General features: G+C 49.8%; 2 non-coding genes across 2 annotated transcripts; both read left to right on the plus strand.

The window, feature by feature from the left end:
* Window positions 1–3,637: 3,637 nt before the first annotated feature.
* TRNAK-CUU lies at window positions 3,638–3,710 on the plus strand. Its single transcript has one exon. It is a non-coding gene; the product is annotated as a tRNA-Lys (tRNA).
* A 648-nt stretch (window positions 3,711–4,358) lies between these two features.
* Window positions 4,359–4,430, plus strand: TRNAE-UUC. The gene has a single exon. It is a non-coding gene; the product is annotated as a tRNA-Glu (tRNA).
* The last annotated feature ends 9,685 nt before the right edge of the window (window positions 4,431–14,115 follow it).

Raw genomic sequence — 14,115 nt, forward strand, 5'->3', positions numbered from 1 at the left:
GTGCCTCAGTTTCCCCTGCAAGATGCCAACTGAAGGTGTTGGGGACAAAGAGATCAGGTGGCCTCCTTGTCCAGAAGAGACCCAGAGGCCAGAGGAGGGAGTGTCAGTTTGGAGCTGGCTGGGGAAATGGGGAGAGACCCAGAACTTGGTTCTGGGCTCCCCACCCCACAAGATGGGCCTGACTGAGGGGTCCTGTTTTCTGTACCAACAAGCTCTGTTTAAACTGTGTTCCCATCATCTAATAAACCTTCTGTTTTACTGTCTGGCTGAGAGTCACGTCTGACTGCGGAGTTGGGGGTGCAGGGACCTCTGGTTGCCCCAGGACCTGCCTGGGCAGACTCGCTGCGTAAGGCGCACAGTGTGGAAGGGCTGAATGCTCCGAGGTCAGACCCAGGAAGGTGTAAGCTTCTTGCCCTGCAGACAGTCTGCTCCGAGAGAGGAGGCTCCCCCAGAGTCCTGACTGGCTTTGTATGGAGTTGTTCCAAAGCATCCCAGCATCCCCTTCCACACCATGCGCTTCCCGGAAGTCCGCACAGGCACTGACACTCCCTCCTCTGGCCTTTGTCTCTTTTCCAGGCATTAGGAGGCCACCTGATCTCTTTGTTCTCCAACTCCTTCAGTTGGCACCTTGCAGGAGAGTGGCCCAGGCCATCAGTTACCAGGAGTCAGGGTTGCGGCCATTCTCTGTGCAGACAGCTCACACTGTCCCTCTAGGGCTCTGCAACAATCACACCCCCTTATCCCACCATCTAGATCCTTGAGAAATGCACAGGGGAAACTGAGGCACCCACACAGTATTCAGAGAAGAACATTCCCACTTTGTAACACCTGTATACGACTAGTTATATACTTTAAAGGGGTGTAAAATAGTCAAATATCATGCTAAACAAAATGATACTCCAAACTGACCACCAAATTTAAGTTGCACGTTTTTCCCCTCAGGTGAGGGCTCTGGGGTTGGGCTGTGGATGAGGGGTTCACAGTGCAGGAGGGTGCTCAGGGCTGGGGTGCTGGGGGTGCAGGGACTGGGGTGGGGCAGGGCTGGGGATAAGGAACTTGGGATGCAGACAGGCTGCCCCAGGGCTATGGCCAGAGAGGACTCCTGCCCCGCCCCCGTTACCGGCAGCCACAAGCTCCAGGGGAGGGACCCCTCCTCCCCCCACTCCCCGCAGCACACTCACTCTGCACCACAGTCACTGCACATGCTCCTAGGGACTCTCTCAGGTCCAGAAAGCCCACTCGCCTCCCCTGTGGTGGGTACTGGGTGTCACGGAGTCCCTGGGCGCTGCTCTGGAACTGCTCCCCACCAAGCCAGGCAGGACTTTGGGGAGCCTCCTCTCCCTCGGAGCAGACTGTCTGCAGGGCAAACACTCACAGAAGCCCCAGCAGCTGCTAAGGTGAGTGATGTCCGTCTCCTGGCCGGAAGTCCCCTTCGTGTCTCCTCCAGGTAGCGGGAGGGGAGGGCTGCCAAAAACGGCAGGGTCCCCTCCCCTCCTGAGGTGCTACAGCAGCTAGCACTGTTCTTATGCTGTAGCCCTTAGGCGGCGGCAGCAGCAGCAGCAAGGGAGAGAGACGCGCGCTGCGCACTCTTTATGTTCAGGCAGGGAAGCTCCGGGGTGGAGGGGGGGAAGCTCCAGCCCTGGCAGCGGTGGCGGCGGGGGGGGGGGTGAGAGGCGGGGCGGGGGCGGGATGCTCCAAGCAGGGGAGAAACCTAGCTCCAAATATTGGTGGAGCAGAGCCCCTGACTGTGAATATTCCTGGGGCTAAAGCCCCAGGAGTCCATATAAGTTGGCGCCCATGTGGAGGTCCTCACCTAACCATCTCTCTCTCTCTCTCCCCCACTCCTAGTTGGTGGAGAACAGGGCCCAACAGCTCGGCTTCCTCCATGCTGTCCCACGTCTGTGCTTCTTGGCACAGCAGCAGGGGCTGGACACTCTGGAGCCCCAGGTCTCCAAAGCAGCCCTCATGGAGAGCATTGCGGTGAGTAGGACCCCGTGTCTGGCCCCTGGGTCGAGGAACCCAGAAATGGGAGGAAAAGTTGGTGGGGCCAGAGGGGGAAGCAGAAGACAGTGGTTCCTGGGGCTGAGGAGCAGGAAAGGGAGAGCTTCTGACACCGATCGGGAGCTGGCAGTGGGGGAGTTGTAAGGCCGTGTCTGCATCAGTCTATGAGCATTGGTATTTTCTTGAAATTTGTCAGACCAACCTAACTAACACCTAACCCACATTTGAACCTCTTTTCACACTCTTGCTCATTCTCAAGGTCTGTTTGCCTCCAGACAGATCCGTTGTCTTTCAGAACAACCTTGCTCTTTCTGTCTGTTTCACTCACTGAGGTGTCGGAGTAAACACTCACCTTCACTCTATTCTCAGACAAACACTAATATTAACTGTTTGCTACTGATTTGTGGAGTGGAAGATGCCATTTCTGGGGGATTGTTCCCAAGCTGCAATACTTTGTGTTCAAACATCTACCAGCTTCCTTGGTGAAAAATAACACCAGGTTTCTTTGCAATATACAAGAAAGAAGGAGTTCTTCTTCGAGTGATTGCTCATATGCATTCCAGTTAGGTGTGCGCACGCCGTGTGCACGTTCGTCGGAAGATTTTTACCCTAGCAACACTCGGTGGGTTGGCTGGGCGCCCCCTGGAGTGGCGCCGCTATAGCGCCAGATATATACCCCTGCTGACCCACCCGCCCCTCAGTTCCTTCTTACTACCCGTGTCGGTCGTTGGAACAGTGGAGCGCGGCTTAGCTGACCTCCACTTCCCTAGCTACTCGTAGTTTCTCTCATTAATACTTGTATATATAGTTCAGATTTATATAGTTGTAGTTAACTTTATTCGTTTGTAGTATAGTTAGTGTATATAGTTCATACTATATATATGAATGGGTCACAAACTTAGCCCAACCGAAGGCACTGAAACAAACTCAAATGATGCTTCAGCTTCCTCCCTCAGCATCACAAGACCAACACAAAGAAAACTCCCGAGGAACGGGCCTCTGAGCATTGCCAGGTTGTGAGTTCCATGCCCTCAGGAAGCAGCCAAAATGCTCAAACCCCCACCCGCTTCTCTTGGACAGCTGGCAACATGGTGTTTGCACAGGAGCTGCAAGCCCATCTTTCCTGTCTTTGTCTATCCCGGCCCCTTCCCCCCAAATGCTTTCATCGGACGCTGGAGGGACCTAAGGACCTGCAGGTTCCCGCACTCACCTCCTAAAGCAAACAGTCCTTCCCATCTCTGACATTCCTGGAGCCGCACATCCTTGGAGGAGTTTTACCCCAGGGGGTTCTGATTCCCTGCGAAAAGATGTGTCTGGCGGCCGGCGGGGAACTGTCTTCTCTGCCCCCTCTTTGGGCGCTGAGAAGCTTTTTCTGAGAAACAGCACCTCCTCCTGGTGGGAGAATCCTAAATTCCACCCTCCCACCCAGGTTTCTCTGAGCAGCTGCTAGATGAACCCCACTTCTCTGGTCTAGACACCAGCATCTAACGAGCCTTGGAACGGGCCCTGTTTGCTAGCTGGAGAGCGAAGGAACCAGGAAAGAAGGCAAATGTCAGGAAACGAATCTCAGCACGCAAAGAAACTTCCTTCGCTCTTCTTGTGCACTGTCTGTGCCTTTGCGACCCCTCGAGGACTAGCCCGACTAGCTCAGTCGGTAGAGCATGAGACTCTTAATCTCAGGGTCGTGGGTTCGAGCCCCACGTTGGGCGTTTGGTCTTGCACTCTTCGACATCACTCTCTCCTTTAGAGTCTCAGAGCATAACAGAATCCACTCTTGTCCTCTCAACCAGCTGAGGCGGTCTCAGACCTTTAGTACATCATGAAGACAAGACACATTGACAATTCCATGGTCCTAAGAGAGTTGAGTCTCTTCTAGCCCAGGCAAGAGAGGGAAAAAATAACCTTTCAGAAGCTGATTGCCCCCCACCCCCTGAGCAGCCATCTAGAGCTTCTCTACTTATTTCTATATCTTCGCCAGCGCTCAGTAGTTGAGATAACTGCTTCTTTCTCAAATCCTCCACCAGCCCTCTTCATGGGATGGAGATTGCTTAAGGCTGACGATTCCACCACATCTTATTCATCCCTCGTACATTTTTGTAAGCCCATGGAGAATAAAACAAGATAGCAACAAAACTGTTTTAAAAAAAAAAAAGATGTGGCCTCAATGTATAACAATACTGGAAATTGTTTTAATATGTTTTCTGTTTCTTTTTCATATCAGTGCTAAAAATAGGAAGGGAACCGTAAGGAAACAAAGAGCTCAGAGCTTGTGTTAACCTCCTTTGAAGATGAACGAATGGCCTCAGTTGGACAGAAAGTAGGCCTAGAAAGTTATGCCCAATCCCCCAACTGTCATCTCCCTGGTGGTCTAGTGGTTAGGATTTGGCGCTTTCACCGCCACGGCCTGGGTTCGATTCCCCGTCAGGGAGTTACTCTCTTCAACCAAAGTCTACCTTCCCTTCCTTGCTTGGAGTTCAAGTGGAAGAATGCAACTTCCTGGCCTCCTTCAGAATGCTTGGAAACTCTTTGGAGGCCATGGGGAAAGCAAAGCTTCCAACTACTACAATATGGCTATCTGCCCCTTAAAGCCCAGCCTCTGCACCCTTTTACACAAATACACTTACTTGTGCAAACAATTTAGTTTTTCCTTCTTACCGAGCCTAACCTAAATTAGAACAACATTGCACTTTGACCCAAGATCTTTTTCTTTTCTTTTCACTTTTCTTGGTGAAACCAAACCAAACCAAACAATCATTTTGGGTCCACCAAAATATTTCACTAAATATAATATTCATCCAAAAACCTTTCACCCAGCGCTATATACAAATCTTTGGAAGTAACACCCCGGAGAAAGATCATTAAGCTTTTCCATTCCTAAGATCTAGCCGCTGAAGGCTTCTGAGCATGGGCTATGGGCCTTTCACCTCTAGGCCAGTGGTTACCCTCTTGCTCAGGTGGCTACTGATGAAAGGCAACGTGGTTTAGTGGCAGATCCATTTCAGCCTCCCTCTTCCAATGTCTACAGGAGGGTGTTTGTTTCGCATTGCATCTAAGAATCAAATCAATTCTCTTGAAACCTCAACCTGGAATCAAGGTGATTGTAGGTCAGGGAAGGAAGATTTTGTTCATCCTGTTCTAGTAAATGCTCAAAGTTGCGATGCTTCTTGGAGCTTCCAGACACATTGGCCAGAATTTTCAGAAGGTCTCACACCCACCGCTAGGGCCAGATTTGCAGAAGAACTAGGCTCCCAGTTAGGCACTAAAATCTTTAGCCAGATTGTCAAAAAGGCTCAACCTATTTTTCCAAAAGATGAGTTATTTTGGAAAAAAGCTTGTAAAGATTGTGGGTGCTGGTTACTTGTCTATGTGGCCCACACTGCTGGAGTTGGAGGTTCACCATTGTTTTCTCAGAATGCAGTGTCCGTAGTCTGCCTCAGTTCTGGTGTCCATCTTTTATTCTCCTAATAAATCAGCAGGGAGACTAAAACAACATCGGACTCACAGGGCTCCCGGAAACCTGCCAATTTGGCTCACGGTGAAGGTGTATACAAATCATCTGTGCTGTAGAAGGGCTCTGGGAGTTGAAAGAGTTGTGAATTTAACCCTCTAGGTTTCGGGCCTAATCTGAAACTGTTTCAAAACCAATTCCTTAAATAGACCATAGTTTGAAGCATCAGCAATAGGCATCTTACTGAATATATCCAGAGCTTTCCCAGCCAATTTGGCAACCAAAGTTGTCATCTTCCCTTTCCCGAATAAGCACTTTGTCTGTCCTCCAGGCAACACGCTTAAAAATCACTACCAGTGTCTCAAAGCAATCAGCTGTGCACATATCCTGCTCGACTACGCCACTGTGATGGGTTCGGTCACAGAGATCCCCTTGGGACTGAAATTACTTCCGAGCCCGTTTTCCCTGCCAGCTTGGGACTCCAGAACCCTGCCTTGTTGAGCCAGACACCCTAGCCTGCTGCAACACAGACCCAGGCTCTGGGCCACACCCCAAAAGCTGCAGACTTTAACTCAAAACAGCTCAGCACCTGTCTCCAGCACCCAGCTCCCAGTGGGATCCAAAACCCCAAATAAATCCCTTGTACTCTCTATAAAGCTTATACAGGGTAAATTCCTAATTTCTTCACCCTCTAGATCACTGATAGAGAGAGATGCACAGCTGTTTGCTCCCCCAGGGATTAATCACTTCCTCTGGGTTTATTAATAAACAAAAGTCATTTTTATTAAGGTTAAAAAGTAGGAGTTAAGTGATTTCAAGTAATAACAGACAGAACAAAGGAAGTCACTAAGCAAACTAAAACAAAACACGCAAGCCTAAGCCTAATACATTAAGAAACTGATTCCAGGGAATAGCTCACCATCAGAGGTGTTCCAATCAGCTTCTTTCACAGACTAGACTCCTGCCTAGTCTGGGCCCAATCCTTTCCCCTGCTTCGGTCTTTGTTACTTCCAGCAGACATCTTAGGTTTTCTCATGACTGGCAGGGGTTTTCTCATGACTGGCAGCCCCTTTGTCCTGCTTCACCCCCTTTTATAGCTTTGGCATAAGGCGGGAATCTTTTGTCTCTCCGGGTCCTCACCCTTCCTTCTAAACGGAAAAATACCACATTTAAGATGGATTCCACTATCGTGGTCTCTGTAAGACCCCTAGTTTCCATTCTTCCTGGGTTGGCCCACACGTACACAGGAAGGTTTGCAGGTCAATAAACCATTTACAACCAATTGTCAATGGGAGCCGTGAAGGTTTTAAACCGCCATTAGTGGCCCACACTTTGCACAATTACAATAGGACCTCAGAGTTAGACTTCATATTTCCAGCTTCAGAGAGAAGAATGAGACATGCATACAAATAGGAGGCATATATTCAGTAGGTTAGAACCTTTGTTATGATACCTTACAAGAGACCTTTTGCATCAAGCATATTCCACTTACATCATACTCACACTTATAAGCATCTTTTCATAAAACGTATGGAGTGCAACGTCACCGGGTGCCCTCCCTACCCTGCTTTCGCTGCTTCCTGATGGCACAGAATTGACAACAAAAGAGCCAGGCTAGGAGGCTTCTAAAACCGAGAGAGCTGTTCTATCACATCCACATCCGCTCAGGAGGTGTCAAACCCCCTCTCTCCGTTTCCATCCCCCAAATCCTATCAGATCAATGAGTTTTGTCCCTGGAAGAGCCTCGAGGGAGGCAGAAGAAGCAGAGAGGATTGCGTTGGGGGTAAATAAAACAGAGACGAGTTGTTCCTCTTGGGATTTTGGTGTGTTTCCCTTTTGATCCTGACGGAGGAACGGGAAGCATAATTCCATTTTTTTCAATGCCTCGGATTGGGTTCAGCTGGTGAACTCTCTGCTCTTGTTCTCACAGGGGAATGGAGACTGGACCGGTTTCCCAATTTGGACAGAAAGTGGCTTGCCAAAGCCGAGGAGAGCCTGCTTCCTGTCTGCACCGAGTTGACAAACTGGGGAAGCCAAAGCTGAGAGACCCTGTAGACGAAGTCAGAGTGCTATCCGCTCACATGAAGGGGGAGCACAAGCCCTCCCTGGGTTTCTCTGCCCAAATTATAATCAGTTGAGTGATTTTCCTGGACGAGCCTCTAGGTAGGCCGAAGAAGAAGTGAAGAGTGTTGCGATTGGGTAAATGAAAGCCGAGGACTCTTCCTCTTGAGATGTCTTTGTCTTGCTCTTGTGATTCTGATGGATGAACCTAAAGCGTCATTTGAGCGTGTTTCAGTGCTTTTCCTCAGGCTCAGGTTGTGATGCTGAGCACAGGGGTTCCTTCACTCTCTCTGCTTGGACCCTCTGTAATGGGGAACGGACCAGCTTTCAAAACAGCCTAGTGGAGCTGAACAAAAACAGCAATAAACATCCAGGTTCACCCTAGATTAATCTTTTGTCCCCAATTTTCTTGGGGAAACAAAACAAAAACATGGTTTTCTTAAGAACTCAACACCCATTCAGGCTCCAAACTCTTTTGCAAGATTTCCAGAAGGGCTCAACACCCTGAGTGCTGAGCTAGTTTGGGAAAAAAACCCAAACAAGGCCGGTACCGATTGTGAGTGCTGGCTGCTTGACTCTGTGGCCCACCGTGCGGGAGTTTGAGGTTCTCATTAAGCTAAGTGTCTCTATTCTGCCTCTGTCCTAGTGTCCATCTAATAAGTGAGGGGGGAGATTAGAACACCTCAGAAGGCACAGGGTTGTAGGAAACCTGAAACTTTAGATGAGGGTGATGGTGTCTAAAAACCAGATGTGATGTAGGTGTTGAACGAGAGATGCTGTCTTGGCCTCCTTGAGCGGCTCATACAATATTGAAGAAAAGGAGGGTTGAGAGAGATGCTTTTGTCCCAGCGTCAGGATGGCCGAGTGGTCTAAGGCGCAAGGCTCTGTCTTTCCCACAACTGGGGCTTCTGGTCTCCTGCAGGAGACGTGGGTTCAAATCCCACTCCTGACACAACCTCTTGATTCCACCTCAAGAGGTGGCCTGGTTTCAATTGCCCTTGTAACATATTGGAAGAGCCCTTGTTTAGGAGCTTTCTTAGAGTAGCCGCAAGAGAAGTTAGAGGGAATCGTAAATACCTTCGGAATCCATGCGCTCAAGGCACCTAGTTGGGTAAATTCCAGTTTATTCCCCACCAGAAAGTTGGCATTGCTTGATCTTGGGCAGGTATGGATGTCAAACATATACAGGTGGAGGAAGAAGGGAGCAGTACAGTAGACACTGATAAAGGGAAGGTAAGACTCTTAGGCCTGGTCTACACTAGGACTTTAAATCGAATTTAGCAGCATTAATTCGAATTAACCGCTCAACCGTCCACACCAGGAAGCCGTTTAATTCGACCTAGAGGGCTCTTTAGTTCGAATTCGGTACTCCACCCCGACGAGGGGAGTAGCGCTAAATTCGACATGGCTATCTCAAATTAGGCTATGTGTGGATGCAAATCGAACTTAGTAGCTCCGGGAGCTATCCCACAGTGCACCACTCTGTTGACTCTCTGGACAGCAGTCGAAGCTTGGATTCTCTGACCAGCCACACAGGAAACGACCTGGGAAAATTTGAATTCCTTTTCCTGTCTGGGCACTTTGAATCTGATGTCCTCTTTGGACATCGGGGCGAGCTCAGCAGCACCTGCAACGATGCAGAGCTCTCCAGCAGAGGAGTCCATGCAATCCCAGAATAGAAAGAGGTCCCCAGCATGAACAGACTGTGAAGTCCTGGATCTGATCGCTGTGTGGGGCGATGAGTCTGTGTTTTCGGAGCTGCGCTCCAACAAACGGAATGCAAAGACCTACGAGAAGGTCTCCAAAGCCATGGCACTCAGAGGATACAGCCGGGATACAACGCAGTGCCGCGTGAAAATCAAGGATCTGAGACAAGGCTACCAAAAAGTCAGAGCGGCAAACGGACGCTCCGGAGCCCAGCCCCAGACATGCCGCTTCTACGAGGCACTGCATGCCATTCTAGGTGGGTCTGCCACCACTGCTCCACCAGTGACCGTGGACTCTGAGTATGGGATAGTGTCGACGGGCAGTTCCTCTGCGATGTTCGCCGATGGGGAAGATGAGGAAGGGTTTGTGGAGGACGACGCAGGCGACAGCGCTTACAATACCGCTTTCCCCGACAGCCAGGATCTCTTCATCACCCCCACAGAGATCCCCTACCAACCCTCCCCGGCCGTTAACCCGGACTCAGAATCAGGGGAAGGATCAGTCGGTAAGTGCTATAAACATGGAAACATTTATTTTTTAAAAAACAGGAATAAAAATATATAAAAACTATATAAAAACTTTTCCATATAAAACTATATAAAAAGGTCCACACATATAGGGATGGAACAGAAATCCTCCTGGGACACTTCCACGAAGCTCTCGTACAGGAGCTTGAAAAGCCTCCGCAGGAGGTTCCTGGGGAGAGGTGCCTTATTGGGTGCTCCGTGGAAGCACACTCTTCTGCGCCAGGCCATCCTAATGTACAGCGGAATCATTGCCTCCACCAGCATGGCAGCATACGGTCCTGGTCTGTGCAGGGATTCTAGCAGCATCCTCTCTCTCTCTCTCCGAGTGACCCGCCTCAGGGTAATCTCATTCGGCGACTGCTGCATCTAATTAGGGCAATTAGTGTACTGTTACTATTGTGAATGCTTGACTTTTACTTTGCATAGCAATGACCTTCGTTTAACAGCCACGTGTTGGAAGCCGCAGAGGAAAAGCATACAGTGATCTTTCCCGGGCACAGCCGCGAGGGGCTGGAACAGGGTCAGACTTTATGCTTTCCAGATTGCCTTCAGCGGGAGGGCACAGCTATCCATTAACTGTTAAGCAGCCTATAGTGTAGTGCTTACCAGGCCTGGCTGCTACACGGATTCAGCTGTACCGCCCCGCTAACCATCAGATCGTGAATTTCAAACACTAAATGACCTGAATAAAGTGCTCTCAGATGAGCTCCAGACCAACAACAGTGCACAGTAATTATTCAGCAAGTATTTGAGGAGAACTGCAACGTTAGAGAGAATCATGAACTGCTCAGGGACAATTAATGCAGCAAAATTTGTCAACATATAACAGGTTCTGACTTATTTCCTTGGTCTTAAAAGAGAACAACAAGGACCTGAATCTCCTCCCTGTCAATAACCCCCTGCTCAGCCAATCAGGGTAGAGACAGGACGGGAGGCTGAGGGTTCTCACCAGAGAGCCCAAAGGGTGGCCCAGGTCACCGGTGGGGATCACTGCCCGAGCACTATTTCAGCCCCACATTTTTGGGTGGACCTCCCACAGTGGGAGCTGCCGAGCACTCCCCCGCAACACACACATACAGACACACATATACACACACACCACTCCTGGTGTTGGGAGGGGAACAGGTGAAAGGACAAAAGAAGCAAGAGACAAAGAGAAAGGAGGACGGGATGGATGGAGGAAAAGGCAAAACAAAAAGGACAAACCCTAATGACCCCAGTGATTTTAAGGGACAAAATCCCAGGTGCGGAATAAAATTCTGCTTCCTTAAGTTCGTGTTTTCCATGCCTAGAATTCAACTCTCACCAGATGGATCAGACTGAACAGGTTTCAAATCTCGAGGAGGCTCTTACCTTCTAAACAGGGACGGCTGTTTTCTAGTAAAATCACTAAAACGGGAGGAGAAAACTCAAAAGAGGTTCCTCCTGGTGCTCACGTACGTGAACCCGAATACTCTCTCAGTCCTCAAAGAGAGACCTGGAGAAGGAGACTTGCTGAAGCAAAGCCACAGGGGTCTCTGAGGTTTCCCTGGCCCCTCGTGCCTGTCCTGCCTGGCTGATGTCAGCATCTCTCTGTGAGGTCACCACCTCCCCACCATCTTTGACCAATAGTCTGAGGTCCTGCAAAAAGCCTTTGTGATGTCACTGCCACACCCCTCCCTTGCTGTGCTAATGTCCTGCCCCTGCCCAGGCACTTTGGAGGTTAGAGCTGCTCCCTGCGGATCACCCCACTCAAGGAGCGTTCGTTCTAGGAAGCAAGCCGGCTAGACAGGAGAACATCAGACGCTGCTCCCAATGCTACACTCAGTTTTTCAGAAATTAGTCGACTTTATGGCCAGAAGAGACCATTAGAGCATCTAATCTGACTCCCTGCATATCACAGGCCTCCTGTATGACACAATAGCTACTTTTGGGGCAAACACATTCCAGAAAGGCATCTAGTCTTCATGAAATGACATCAGGAGATGGAGAATCCACCACTTTCCTTGGTAGCTTGTTCCTGTGGTGAATCATCCTGGCTGTTGAATATTTGTGCCTTAGTTGTAATATGAATTTGTCTCTTTTCACCTTCCAGCCACTGGGTCTTGTTATGCCTTTCTCTGCTCGATTAAAGAACCCTTTAATACCCAATCTTTTGTCTCCATTAAGGCCCTTCAACACTTCAATGAAGTCACCTTTCAATCTTCTTTTGATAAGCGAAACAGGTTGAGCTCGTTCAATAGCTCACTAGAAGGCATTTTTCTCCAGCCCTCAGAACATTTATTGGCTCTTTGGTCATCAGACTCCTGAACTGTAGCTGGATGTGGCTCTTGTTCTTCTGCCCAGCATAGCTCCTGGAGAAGAGGGATCTGCAAATGTACATTCATATGATACCTTTGTTTAATTGATGAAAATATAAATTGACAGAGGATTGAAACTGATTTCAGCTGATGGACAGCTTTGCTAGGTTTTTGTGCATTTGGACAGTGAAATGTTGAGTGTTTACATCAATATCAAGCACCCCTGTATAGTGGAGCGCCTGAACATAATGAAGAATGGAAATGAAAATTCAGCAAAGAATCCTGTGGCACCTTATAGACTAACAGACGTTTTTGCAGCATGAGCTTTCGTGGGTGAATACCCACTTCTTCGGATGAAAATGTTTTCTTTTTTTTAAAAAAAAGAAAGAAGGTTATAAGAGAACACAGGGGGCTTGAATCAACGACCACTTGATCTACCATTAAGCACTCTACCACTAAGCTATACCCCCATGACCATGGACTCATGATCTCCAAGACTTTGAAGGACTGACCCTGCTTCCTCGAGATCCTTTGCCATTCCCAGACCACAGGTGGTTTTAAAAATGGGGTTTGATTAAACTTCTTAAATGTGGTGAACACCACAGCTTGCACACCCACCGATATAGCTTCTCCCACTGACATAGCTGCCACCTCTTGGGGAAGTGGATTAACTGCACCCACAGGAAAACTCTCTCCCCTCAGCATAGAGCAGTGGTTCTCAAACTGTGAGTCAGGACCCCAAAGTGGGTCATAACCCTGTTTTAATGGGGTTGCCAGGGCTGGCATTAGACTTGTTGGTGCCTGGGGCTGAAGCCAAATGTCTGAGCCCCACCACCGAGGGCTGAATCCCTCAAGCTCTGGTTTTGCCCTCCCCCAACTGGGGCAGGGCTCTGGCTTTGTCTCCCCTGCCTCTACTCCGTATGGAGGGGCTTGGTCCCTCTTTCCAGGGTCATGTAGTAAGTTTTTTTTGGCAGAAGGGGGTTGCAGTGAAAGGAAGTTTGAGAAACCCTGGCATAGAGCCTCTGAATATGTCTAGACTTGGCTCCCTGTGGCAGATCAGAGACGGAAAGTACAGCCATGGAGACACCACACACACCAGCCTTGCCTAGCAGGCAAGAATCAAACCTCCACAGAAAGACGCCTGTTGTTTTCTAACCCATCTCCCTAAACCCTCAGCCACCACCACTTAACAAAGGGGCCTTTCTACACGATGGTTCTGGTCTCACTGAAGGGTCATTTCCAATTGTTTGCTCAGACCAGCATTAGGGAAAATGGTGCCCTGGGCAAAGCTTGTACTTTGGCACTTCCCCATTGCCCCTGGACGATCCCCACTCCCCCTTTACCGCTAGCTTCTGCACTCCCAGCCCTTGCACCTCCTTCACCCCTAACTCCTGCCCCTCCTGTGCCCCCTTTGCCCTTAACTCCCTGGGCCACCAGCCATTGCCCCTCTCCTGCAGCCCCTTCACATGGCTCCAGTGCTGGGGGCCCCACACTTGTTCTCCCTTTCCCTGGGCTTTGGCATCACTAGCCGCTGATTAGTGAGTAGGGTTCAGTGGTTCCCAAAATGTGGGGCATGACTCCTAGGGGGACACAGAGGAACATTCATGGGGGCACCTCAGGGCCTGAGCCAGCCCCCATGGAGGGAGCAGCACTCAGCCCCACTCTGCCCCAGCTCTTCCCCAACCCCACCCTCACCCTCACCCTCAGCCTGGGCCTCTGGCTCCCAGCTCGGCCTCGACCCCCTTACCCCTGTCTGCACCCCTCTCCCCAGCAAGCAACAGCCCCACTCCCAGCCTCGGTTCTTGACTGCGGCTTCCAAGGGGCCACAGCCATGGCTAAGAGGGCGCAGTGTGAAATGTTTGGGGACCCCTGGTTTAGGGTGATGTTCTCAATCACTTCTATGAAGTCCAATAAAAGCTATTCCTCACCCACCTATCCCTCCATCAGGATGGACTAGGTATGTTCTGCTGCCCTTCACTCATGCAGGCAGGATAATAACATTTCATTCCACTCAATCCTAAAGTGATTTGTAACCCGCCACCAGCCAAAACTGGTCATTTTGGGGAAGCGGCCCCATCATGCTGCATAGCTA

This window comes from Mauremys mutica, unplaced genomic scaffold, assembly GCF_020497125.1.
Source record: "Mauremys mutica isolate MM-2020 ecotype Southern unplaced genomic scaffold, ASM2049712v1 Super-Scaffold_100198, whole genome shotgun sequence".
Classification (NCBI taxonomy): Eukaryota; Metazoa; Chordata; order Testudines; family Geoemydidae; genus Mauremys; species Mauremys mutica.